We start from the raw sequence: 12,269 nt of genomic DNA, 5'->3' as shown, positions 1-12,269 counted from the left end.
GCTACAGATTAGATAGTGCACAGAGCCTTTTCGCCATTCCCTTCTTCTGCTTCAGAAATTCTAAAGCCTCTTAAAGGTCCTTCTTGAACAGTTTTACCCAATTTTTAAAGGCTGAGATTCTTTGTGAATACATTTTGTCTTTCCAGTAGTCATAGAAAATATAATTTGAGGAATTTTCTTAGAATGTCATCGCTTGGAGCAACTCTTTGTACTACAAAGAGCCTATTCCTATTACTCTTAAGATCTAGAAAAACTCACATTCAGTTCATTTTCAGTCCACAGGCTACTATGATTAGAAACATATGAGGCAAGGAAAGTCATTGATCGCTCAAGTAAAATGAAAAAAAAATGACCTAAAAGTGCATAATCCATAATCTGGTTAAAAATCAAACGAAACAGTATGCTTAACTATGTCTAATACTACCTATACATCAGAAGACTTTGAAAAGATTTGGAAAAGACTCCCAGAAAACTATCAGCTCACACCTGCTCACATCTAAAGACAAGTTTTTAGTCCCAGCCTAGTCTCACACTGAGATTTTAGACAGACTGTGAATCTTGCAGGGTAACTATTCACAAGACTACAACTAGATTCTTTTAGCATTTTTTTCCTACCATGCAAATTTCCCCATCATGCTCTTAGTAAAAACGTACAAAATGGAGGAGAAGCAGCTTTTGGCTCCAGCTGCTCTAGTGTGTGCAGTGATTTGTGTTGAAAACAAAAACAACAACAAAAAGAGGAGAAGACGCCACAAAATGCCCACTCACAAATCTGAAAAAGGGTTTCTGTTTTTCTGACATAAAAAGTTGATTTTACAGTAAAAATAGATATACAGAAGAATAAAGGAAAAGAATATTTATAAATAAATTCATGATATACATTTATGCCCTATTTAATTATGTGTTTAATTGAATAGTTATATTTATCAGCTCTATGAACTTTCATGAAGTTAATCATACATCAATCATCAATTATTTATTACTTATTTATGTATACATTTATTTATATATTTGAACTGGGTCTTCTTACTGTTGTCTTTACTAAGAAACAGCGCCCCCAAAAATCCCACTTGTGGCCGTAAATATATGACATCTCTATATTTTTATTTAGGACTGAGCTTACTAACATTATTGTGATGTTACTTTTTCCTGTCGAAGTGGTTGTGGAAATGGGACCTTTCCCCCTTTCATCTATTAGTTGTTGATTGTGTTACGTCACTGCGACTAGCGATCACATCAAACATGTTTGATATGATCGCAAACCCAAGACTGATATGAAACAGAGCAGATTACTACCTTAAACTTAACGATGGAGATGACGGGAGCGCAGTGACTCCTGTAAAACTCCTAGATTTACTAAAGACTTTTAGTTTTTAGTCTGGGACTGTGAAAATCTATTGGTGTAAGCCCAGCATTAAACACAAAACATTTTTCAATAAGGTGACACATTTACAGTAGTAGTAGTAGTAGTATCCAAAATACTGTTTATCATTTAACACTAGACTTTGTCATGTTTATGAATATGGCAATAACATTTTGCCATTGTTAAGTAAGCCATTATCCATGGTCCATGGATAAGGATTTTGGTTGTTATCAAGAAAATCATGGAAAATGGCTAGATATCAGCTCTTAAATTAAATTCTTATGAGTTATTTTTGTTATTGTATTTGTCCAAACAAATGTAGCTTTAGTTGTATCAGGCATTAAAATTAACAAGAAATTGAAGAAAAAGGGCAATCTCATAAATGAAATAAGAGTTAAAATTTCATCTTTTTCATTGTTGATCTGGCAAATACGGCAGCAAAGTTGCATTTAAAATGCACTTTAATTACAAGCGTAGAATAAAAGACAAAATAATACATCACAACTGGTGCAGAATAGAAACTTGTGTCTTTGCATTAACAACAGAGGATAAATATCCACACAAGCTTCACTTCACCTTATGTAATGCTGTTTGAAGCAAACTGCTGTGTACTGTCTGCAGCTGACACTGAAATTAAGACATGGACTCAGAAAATTCAGTCTTGGAATAATATTAGTTCTCCTTTTGTAATAAAAAAAATATCCATACAGACTTTCTGACAAATACACCGTCATTATTTGATGCTGGTTTTATGATGTTGTGCATGTTGCAGTTCATCTTTTTGTCCAAAAAAAAGAGAAAATTTCCCAGAGCCAAAGATGACCTCTAGCACATTAAGACATCTTGTCTTAAGATGTATATTTCGAACCAAAAGTTAAATACAGAGCGATACAGTACAGGCCAAAAGTTTGGACACACCTTCTCATTCAATGTGTTTCCTTTATTTTCATGACTATTTACATTGTAGATTCATCAAAACTATTAATGAACACATGTGGAATTATGTACTTAACAAAAAAGTGTGAAATAACTGAAAACATGTCTTATATTCTAGTAAGCAAAGGGTGGTTACTTTGAGGAATCTAAAATACAAGACATGTTTTCAGTTATTTCACACTTTTTTTGTTAAGTACATAATTCCATATGTGTTCATTCATAGTTTTGATGCCTTCAGTGAGAATCTACAATGTAAATAGTCATGAAAATAAAGAAAAATGCATTGAATGAGACGGTGTGTGTCCAAACTTTTGGCCTGTACTGTATGTGAAATGAGGCCAGATTTTGATTGTCATATTTGGCATAATATGAGTGAATTTGTCCTGATCACCAAATTTGGGGATAAACAGTGCAGGTGATGGTTGCATTTTGTCCTTCTGTCAGAGTGACGGTCTTGGCAGAGTTGTAGGTGTGATAGGATCTGGATCAAGAGGTACATGATGTAGTCTCTTGGGAAAAAGGTTTGTTTATTCTGTCGTCTAGTTGGTGTCTGTTGCAAGGTTATAATAGTTTTGGATTTTTCATAAATTTTAGTTTTAATTTCGTTTTCAAATTCAGTTAGTTTTAATTAGTTTTTAGAGTGAGTTTGCTGGTTTTGATTAGTTTTATTTTTTGGAAAATGCTTAGTTTTAGTTTAGTTTTTATTAGTTTTAGTGTTAGTTTTAGTTTTTTTGTAATGGGGTATTTGTTGGGTGCCAGATTCAATAAGGTCACAATAAATGTTTCCTTTATTTCCTTTGTCTGATCCATCTCAGCCCCAATAAGTTTATTAAGTCATAAAACCAAATAGATGAAATAGATTTCATATCAACCAAAAAGGTTTACATATGAAAAAGTTGACAAAGACGAAAACTAAGGACATTTTCACTATAATTTTAGTTAGTTTTGTAACCACTAAATACAGTTTCAGTTATTGTTTTTTAAAAACTCTCGTTTTTATTTTTATTTCAGGTAACGAAAATGTGTTTTCAATTCTAGTTTTGGTTATTTCGTTAGTTTTCGTTAACTATAATAACCTTGGTCTGTTGAATTCATGGAGTTATTCCTTGTGTCGCCCTCTCGATGTCCTTCTCTGCGTTGTCCGTTGTCTGTCTCGAAGTCATTAATAGTGTTGTAGGTGGTAGTGGAAGGGCTGACTTCACCTGCTGAGAGGTTTGAGAGAGAGTGGATGATACATTTTTGCAGTATTGCAACATGTCATTGTCATATAAGCCACTGGGAGGACTGGCCTGGCTACAGGCTCCACTCCTACACTGCAAAAAAAGAAAAGTTGGATGAACTCAAAATTTCAAGACAACAAACTTCGATAAAATTTTAAGTTGGACAATTAAACTAAATATTTTAAGTTTTGTTTTTGAGTTTGCTCAACTCTGAATTGTAGTTGTACTAACTTATAATTTTACATTGTAATAACTTTTAATCCTTACTTCTGCTAACTTCTGCAATGTGCTGAATTGGCACGATTGTAACGCTGCTATGAAATGTCAGCTAATGTTGTGACCACAATGTTGAGTTAGCATTGATACGCTAATGGCTACTCTTGTAGCTGTAACAAGCAGCGCCGCTAGCATCAGCTAGCTGCTAGCATCAGTTAGCCGCTAGCATCAGTTAGCGGCTAGCTTTCGCTAATGACCGAATTTCACCGCTTTCCTGCATTTCACAACAAAGAAATAAGAGTTATCAGAACTATTGTCCAATTGTTTTGAACCCCAACTTAAAGATATAAGTAACAACAACTCACCAACTTGTTTTTGAGCAGACAACTGGCTTCCTTTGTTGTGCTAACTTACATTATTGCCCTAAATGTCAATAATTTATATTTCCAAGTTTTACCAACTTAAATCACTGTTTTAGGCCAAAAAACACAAGTTGGCTTTTTTGCAGTGTAGGGATGGAGGTCTGCCAAAAAGAATTTCAAAGGGGCTCATGTTCACTCTGGATCTTTTTCTCATTCACACGTGCATCAGAACAATGGGCAGAGCCTTTGTCCATGGCAGCCCCGTTTCCTCACAGCACTTTGCTCATTTTGATTTCAGAGTGCCATTTTCTCATTGGACTGCACCTCCACTGGCAGAGTGATATGCACAATGTCTTCTGAGGTCAATGCCAAGAAATGTACTGATTTGGGTTAGTGCAGAATTGACAAAGCATGGGCCATTATCACTGCTTAGTTAAGTTGGTATTCCCCATCTGGGAATGATTTCTGTTAACAGAGCCTTTGCTACCACCGCTGTTTTGTTGTTTTGCAGGGAATACTTCAACCCATTTTGACCACACCATCTCCACACCATCTTTTCTTGTGGTGTTGCTAAGGACTGCACTGCTGTAAGAGAACTGGGAACAGAGACTGGAGTAGAAACAAACAAAGGATCAAGGATGATGGGTTGGAGAGAAGTTGTTTTTTGCAGCAGCAGCATCAGCTCTTGCATCCCCTAGAGAGACAGAATCTGAGTTAGTATTGGCAATTAGCAATTGAGGTTGGGAGCAAGATGGCATCTAGAGAAGCTGCGGCTTTGTCATGATGGAGAATGGGTTTTCCCTCAGATTTTAGGAATTGTCTGTGTTCCTCAGAGTACCAAATTCATGTACAACACCAAATGCATATCTAGGGTCGGTGTAGATAGTTACAGTTTTGTTGCATGTTGTTCGGACAAAAGAGAAAAAGATTTAAAAAATGCTTCTGGGTACTGCTGAGAAATGCATTGAGGAAATCTTTCAAATTAAATTATCTGACTCCAACCGTAACCTCTCACCTATTTCTCTGCGCAGATCCTTTGATGGGGAATGATGAGCAGGAGACGTCCAAGTTCAAGTCTCTGGGTTCAAACATCACTTTACACAAAAAAGGCGGATCAGTTCATGAGGTCTGGAGCCCCTGTAACCTAACAGAGGTTTTACTAAGAATGTGGGTAGAACTCTTCAGAAGGTGCGTCCTCTCTAACCGTTGATTCGTCAGTTTTAATCAGTATTGTGGACACATCATGTCACCAAGCAGAGAAGACCGTTATCTCCTCTCCTCAGCACACCATGTCCCTGACCTGACCTGTTACCAAAACATTCAACACAACCTCCTGCCTTGTTATGACTTGCAGAGATAGTAGTGGAGACACAGATTTTGCAATGTCCACATAAAATACAAAAAATATATCTTTTTGTGATTATAGAATCTTACTCTAAATAGGACACAGGAAGTTTAGGCAGATAAAATAAATGTATCTAGAGTAATCATAGTTCTAAAACAATATTAGCACATGATCATTGTATCAAAGCATCTTACATGATTAATCTATAAATGCATAGAGAGAGGGAACACACACAATTAGTGAATTACACATGCATAGATGGTGACCTAGTCAGTCAGATAGTGATCCCCATGGACAGAGACAGAAAACACTTTCTGTACTTATTTCTGAACTCAACACAAGGGTTATTCTTCATATCACAGAGGTGCAATCTGTAATGGGTTACAGTCAGTGACTACCTGTTAACTTCTCTTCAGTAAAGTTGGGGTGATGGAGATAGTGGTTTGCAGATGAAAAGAGCAACCATGCAACTGCGTTGGTTGTCTCTGTATTTGTGCTCTCGGTGTCCTATCCATTTTGAAACAAGAGCAGCCATATTAAAATATAATGCATTGCTTTGTTACTTTGTGCCACAGGTGGTTTAACCATTTGATGCACAACATATTGACCCCCTTCTAATCCACAACATGGTCAAAAATGACCCTCATTCATTCCCTTCATGTTATTTAATGCTGCTGTGTGTTTCTGTGCTCTATCTTTTGATATCAACTTATTTTATGATTGAATATTCCAAGTATCCTTTAAATATCTTGTTTTTGATAACAACAGATCATTATTTCCATTTTGCCTCTCATACTTTATGAAGAAAAAACGTTTTTGTATTATTACATAGCTAACTACTTGGCTAAATAACTTGCTAAGCTAAGTAGTTAGCTTAGCAAGAAACTTAGCCAAGAAGTTAGCTAAGTAGTTAGCTTAGCAAGCTACTTAGCTAAATACTTAGCCAAGAAGTTAGCTAAGTAGTTAGCTTAGCAAGCTACTTAGCTAAAAAATGGAGATGGGTCATTTTTGACCCATGTTGTGCTTTAGAAGAGTAGTGACACAGAAAGGGATTTTATAATAATAAAGGAAAACATAAAATTAGGATGTATGATGATCAAAAACAAACTAATTGACGAAAACCGGTCACTTTAGACCCATGTTGTGCATCAAAGGGTTAACTGAATATTGGACCTGATGAGGAAGCAAGAATGAGTTAATCTTCAACTCATTGGATAACAATGGACAACTTTCCTGTGCTTCACTGTACTTCTGATAACTTTAATCACTTAAATTCCAAGATATGACCACACAGATCTATGAGAGCTAAATCTATGTAAAACAAGTAATAAATTGTTATGTTTTATATAGAGGTGGGAAGAAGTGTTAAGTTTGAACTGTCCACCATTAAATACCTTGTCGGTCTACCATCCAGCTCATCATAGGATTCACCGGTTAACATTTCATTGTGACTTTGCCAGATGGCTTTACAATCGACTTACCGAACCACTTCGGTGCTGAGCAGTACAACCACTACAACTTCACTAGAGGAGTTTGTATCACACATTTTCTTAAAATTCATTCAATTGTTGTTGTTTTTTTAAAGAAGTGCATCAGCAGGCCACATATAGCCCCAGCTTTAAAAATCCTGAATACCATGTGGTGTCAGTCGTGCCCGCAAAAGGGCGTAGTAGTTGTGAATGATGCCAAGGTTGTTCTGGAGTGTGAAGCATGGAAACACAAAATAAAGATTAAAAAGTCACTGTTGGGCCAAAACCCAAACGAGATCTCGTCCCATGAGATATTAAAACTTTATATTTCTTGTTGAGTGACTAAAGATGACTAAAGATATTTTATTCTGGAGTAACTTGTTAACCTTATACAATATGAATCACAAATCTTATCTTTTAGATAGTTATTAGATTGATGATCATTTTCTACTAACCAGTCAGAATTGCTCACAAAGTAATTGTTTAAGATCGCTGTTTTGCGGAATAAGAGAGCTAACTCTAAGTTTGTTTGTTTTAAAGTTAGTAGTTCATTTGTATCATGTATCTTGTCATCATCATATTCTGTGATCCTGTGAAGGATCAGTGAGGCGAGGCCCTGCAGCATTTTCACTTCTTCTCAGCTCGACTTGACCCACTAAATCTGCGTAAGTATAACTTTTACTTATATGTTCTTCTCCTGTGTTGCCTGTATTTTTAATGGCTCAAGTGAACAAGCAGGGTCCGGTCATATTTTAAAGTGACACTGACAGCTGTGTCACTTCTCTCTCTGTGACTGCAGATGGAACTAAAGCAGCTGAAGCATGCTTAAAGTAAACCAGCTCATTGTCAATAACTAACAGTATTTTGCTTTTTAGCGGTCTGAGCTTTTTCAGATTGCCTTTTATGTTTAAAATATTCACCACAGAGCTCACAAACAGTACGTGCACATTAGTCACCTAATATACATTTTCTCAATTTTTACGTTACATAAATCCAAATCAAATTAAAAGATAAAATAAAAATATATAGACACGCCCACTTTATTCTAATCCCTCACAGTTTGGGGCAAAAAAATGCAATTCTTGCAGATATTGCCAAAAAAATGTCTAACATTTTTGATACCAAGTTAGAGCATGGATTTTTCTATGGTGTTCCTCAAGATCTAGGTGTTTTAAAATTATACCTGGAGGGAAATGTGGCATCATCTATGTGGCCTCTACTGTTACCTGCTATCTCCCCCAAAAGATCTTCTGTCTGTCCTAATAAAAGACAAAAATTGTTTTATGGTGGATCTCAAAGGGTTAAATTTATTAAAATATGAAGTAAAAAATATATAAGCCCTCATAGGGCTGCTATATTTGTACTCGCTGCCCCGACAACAGTTGACGGTTTTCCAGATACACCATTTGACAAAATGACAAATGTTAAACAGCGATAATCTGTGTTTCACTATCAAATAACAGATGTTCAAGCATCGTTTCCTAATCGTGGCACAGCTCAGTATTCCCCTGCCACATGTACAGTAGCAACCAAGCGGACGTATTTCTTCTGTGCTCAGCCTTTTTTTCAAATGTGTACTTGTCATCCAGTATTGAACATTTCAACAGGTCCATGGATGGGCGGAGCTGGAATCTTTGTCCAGTTGGCCAATGGGATGATAGTTGAAAAGATGTTGTGTAATTTCCAAGGAAGAAGTGAGGATAAAAGAGTTGGCAGAGGCTGCTGCTGGTTGCCTAAAGCTGCAATAATAAATGGATCTTGTAAATTTCACTAGTATTTCCACATAATAACATACTTTAACCTCCCTGTTTTTTTTTTCTGCACAGAGTATGATTGTTAAGAACATGTCCTTCAAGGACAGGCAGGCCATGACTCTTGGTGTATTCGTAAAGCCTGATGCTCACTAGTAAGTACAAATCACAAGTGACAGAAGATGGTTGAGGCTATTTTTCTTCTTCTACAGCTACTTTTCTACTTATTTTTGAACTCACAACACAAGGATCATTCTTGATATCACAGAGGTGCAATCTGTAACCAGTTACAGTCAGTGACTACCTGTTAACTTCTCTTCAGTAAAGTCAGGGTGATGGAGATGATGGTTTGCAGATGAAAAGAGCAACCATGCAACTGCTTTGGTTGCATGGTTGCTTTATATGCTCTCTGCGTCCTCTTACCCATCTGAAATATATTATTAATAATAATAATAATAATAATGCTTTATTTTTCGATAGGGACAGTGCACATTAATGAACATTGAAAACATCTCTGTAAACATGCAGGATTATAGCAAAGCTGCTAGTTTGCATCCGTAGTCCCTAAAAATAATAAAAAGAAATACAAATATAAAAGACTGCAAATAAATAGATAAAATACAGATAGAGGAGACAACACACACACAACACAATCCATACCAGACCCAGAAAGCACATAACAATGCAATAAAAAGTAATGTTCAAGTAGTCTGAAGTCCAGTTAGTTGTCACACTTTTGATGTGATTTGAGCCATTGTTTTAGATTTCCTTTAAAAGAAGAGTATGTGAGACAGTCCCTTATTGGAGGGAAGACTGTTCCAAATGTCCCCCAACCCCACAACAGACAACACGTTCCTCCCATACGTAGTGCGTCTGTGGGGAATCTCACAGTCTCTTCTAACACAGGCCCTGGTGCTCACACCTCCCGGAGTCCTTTTTCTTATTAATTCATTCAGCGAACAAATCTAAAAAGTTTTAGAATTATAGAAACTTAAAAAATATGTTTTTTAAGGGTCTTTCTGATATGGAAGGAGAAGGGTTTTTATCCAGAGTCTTTAGGGCTTTTTTGTAGATAGATTCTAGATTCGTGCCTTATATGTCAATGCTTATGCAATAATTTAGCTTGTTGAGACGTGCAGACACCCAACAAAAAGATGCATAGATAAGATAGAAACATATTCAGAGGTATACAATACCTTAAACTTTATCTTACATCTCATATTAAACTGGACTGGGTCATACTATTATGTTATTATGTTATACTGTTTTATGACATGACATTTTATGTTATATTCTTTTTTTGTTATATAAATGCAGACAACAATAAAAATCATCACTTAAGCACAGTACATGAAATCCTGGTGCAAATATCAATAAAGTATTATTAAATGCATAAACTATTTGAATTGTTTTACAGATAATGATCACAGGTTCAAGGTCAGAAGTAGACCTGATTGGGACGTCATCACACGATTGAATGGCAGTTATCATTCCCATAATTATGGGTAAGTATGGACATGTTTCAGAACAATAAGAAGGTTGTGATTTATTAAGTGTGTTGCTGGTGGCGCCCGCAAAAGGGCGTAGTAGTTGTGAATGATGCCAAGATTGTTTTGGAGTGTGAAGCATGGAAACACAAAATAAAGATTAAAAAGTCACTGTTGGGCCAAAACCCAAACGAGATCTCGTCTCATGAGATATTAAAACTTGATATTTCTTGTTGAGTGACTAAAGATGACTAAAAATGTCCCCCCACCCCACAACAGACAACACGTTCCTCCCATACGTAGTGCGTCTGTGGGGAATCTCACAGTCTCTTCTAACACAGGCCCTGGTGCTCACACCTCCCAGAGTCCTTTTCCTTATTAATTCATTCAGCGAACAAATCTAAAAAGTTTTAGAATTATAGAAACTTAAAAAAAATATGTTTTTTAAGGGTCTGTCTTAAACAGTAGTCTATGTGTGAGAAGATCATACAGTGTAAAAACATCAAAGCTGCACTGCCTGTTAATGAATTCCTGATCCGTCTGAAATTTGCCAGATTGAGAGAGTTAGACACTTTTTTGATGTGTTTTCTGAATGAGAGTGTCGCCATATTAAAAAGTAATGCATTGTTTTGTTACTTTGTGCCACAGTTTTTCAGTGAAAATTGGCCCTGATAAGGAGGATATTACTATGCATATCGATGTCCGGTTTGACCACATGGGATACAAGAATACGATAGCACTCAACTCATATCAGGGAGGCTGTTGGCAAGAGGAGGTGTTTCCTGGACTCTTTGCCTGTGTCCTTCTGAATACAATGGTGAGCTAGATGGTAGACAGAGGGGGGGAAAAGAGAAAAAAATATGCAAATATTACATATTGAACTTCTTCTTGACATGTGCAGATACCAGACAGAAAGATGCATAGATAAGACAGAAACATATTCAGAGGTATACTATACCTTAAACTTTATCTTAAATCTCATAATAAACTGGACTGGGTCATACTATTATGTTATTATGTTATACTGTTTTATGACATGACATTTTATGTTATATTCTTTTTTGTTATATAAATGCAGACAACAATAAAAATCATCACTTAAGCACAGTACATGATATCCTGGTGCAAATATCAATAAAGTATTATTAAATGCATAAACTATTTGAATTGTTTTACAGATAATGATTACAGGTTCAAGGTCAGAAGTAGACCTGTTTGGGAGTTATCACACGATTGAATGGCAGTTATCATTCCCATAATTATGGGCAAGTATGGACATGTTTCAGAACAATAAGAAGGTTGTGATTTATTAACGTGTTTTGTTGGTGGTGCCCGCAAAAGGGCGTAGTAGTTGTGAATGATACCAAGGTTGTTCTGGAGTGTGAAGCATGGAAACACAAAATAAAGATTAAAAAGTCACTGTTTAATTGGGTGGGTCAAACAAATCCCAGACTTTCATCCAGGGGACTGGCATTTGTGCAAAGCAAAAGCAAACAATGGTATCTCAAGAAATGTCACATACCTTCTGTGCATAATGTTTTTTTGCATAAGCAACATGACTATGTCTCTTCCGCTGGTTCCGTTCATTTACATGCATTTATTTGACTTCATGAACCATCTTTTATAAAACCTAACAGTTAACCTTTTGCCTTGAACTTAGAGAAGTAGTTTTGTTGTCTGAATTAAAAGAAACTGCTGCCTCTTATGGTACCAAAACCCAAACAAGATCTTGTGGCATGAGATATTAAAACTTGATATTTCTCCTTGAGGTCAAAAGTTGTCTCGCAATATCAGTACTTACATGCAAAGCCAGCATGATGGAACCTGAGTTTGACCTCACAATTAGCACAGAAGATGCCGCCGCCACTTTTAAATTGTTTGTGTTACAGCAACAGTAGCAGCAAAATCACTTTAAATTGCTTTTCTGCATCTCTGTGTAACAATGTGTTCTAGCTGCTCAGTTTATGGTGTGTGTGTGTGTGTGTGTGTGTGTGTGTGTGTGTGTGTGTGTGTGTGTGTGTGTGTGTGTGTGTGTGTGTGTGTGTGTGTGTGTGTGTGTGTGTGTGTGTGTGCGCGTGTTTAGAGTGGGAGGGAGGCTCTTTGCCACCACACTTTTTTGA

At 36.4% G+C, this 12,269-nt stretch overlaps 1 long non-coding RNA gene across 1 annotated transcript; it reads left to right on the top strand.

Annotated features, from left to right (window-relative positions):
- The first annotated feature begins 5,703 nt into the window (after positions 1–5,703).
- Positions 5,704–10,935, top strand: LOC131982656 (uncharacterized). The gene is made up of 3 exons (XR_009395412.1): positions 5,704–8,817; positions 10,080–10,167; positions 10,798–10,935. It is a non-coding gene; the product is annotated as an uncharacterized LOC131982656 (long non-coding RNA).
- The last annotated feature ends 1,334 nt before the right edge of the window (positions 10,936–12,269 follow it).

Source organism: Centropristis striata, chromosome 13, assembly GCF_030273125.1.
Source record: "Centropristis striata isolate RG_2023a ecotype Rhode Island chromosome 13, C.striata_1.0, whole genome shotgun sequence".
In the NCBI taxonomy this organism is placed as follows: domain Eukaryota; kingdom Metazoa; phylum Chordata; class Actinopteri; order Perciformes; family Serranidae; genus Centropristis; species Centropristis striata.
This window is presented reverse-complemented; position numbering and strand designations above follow the sequence as displayed.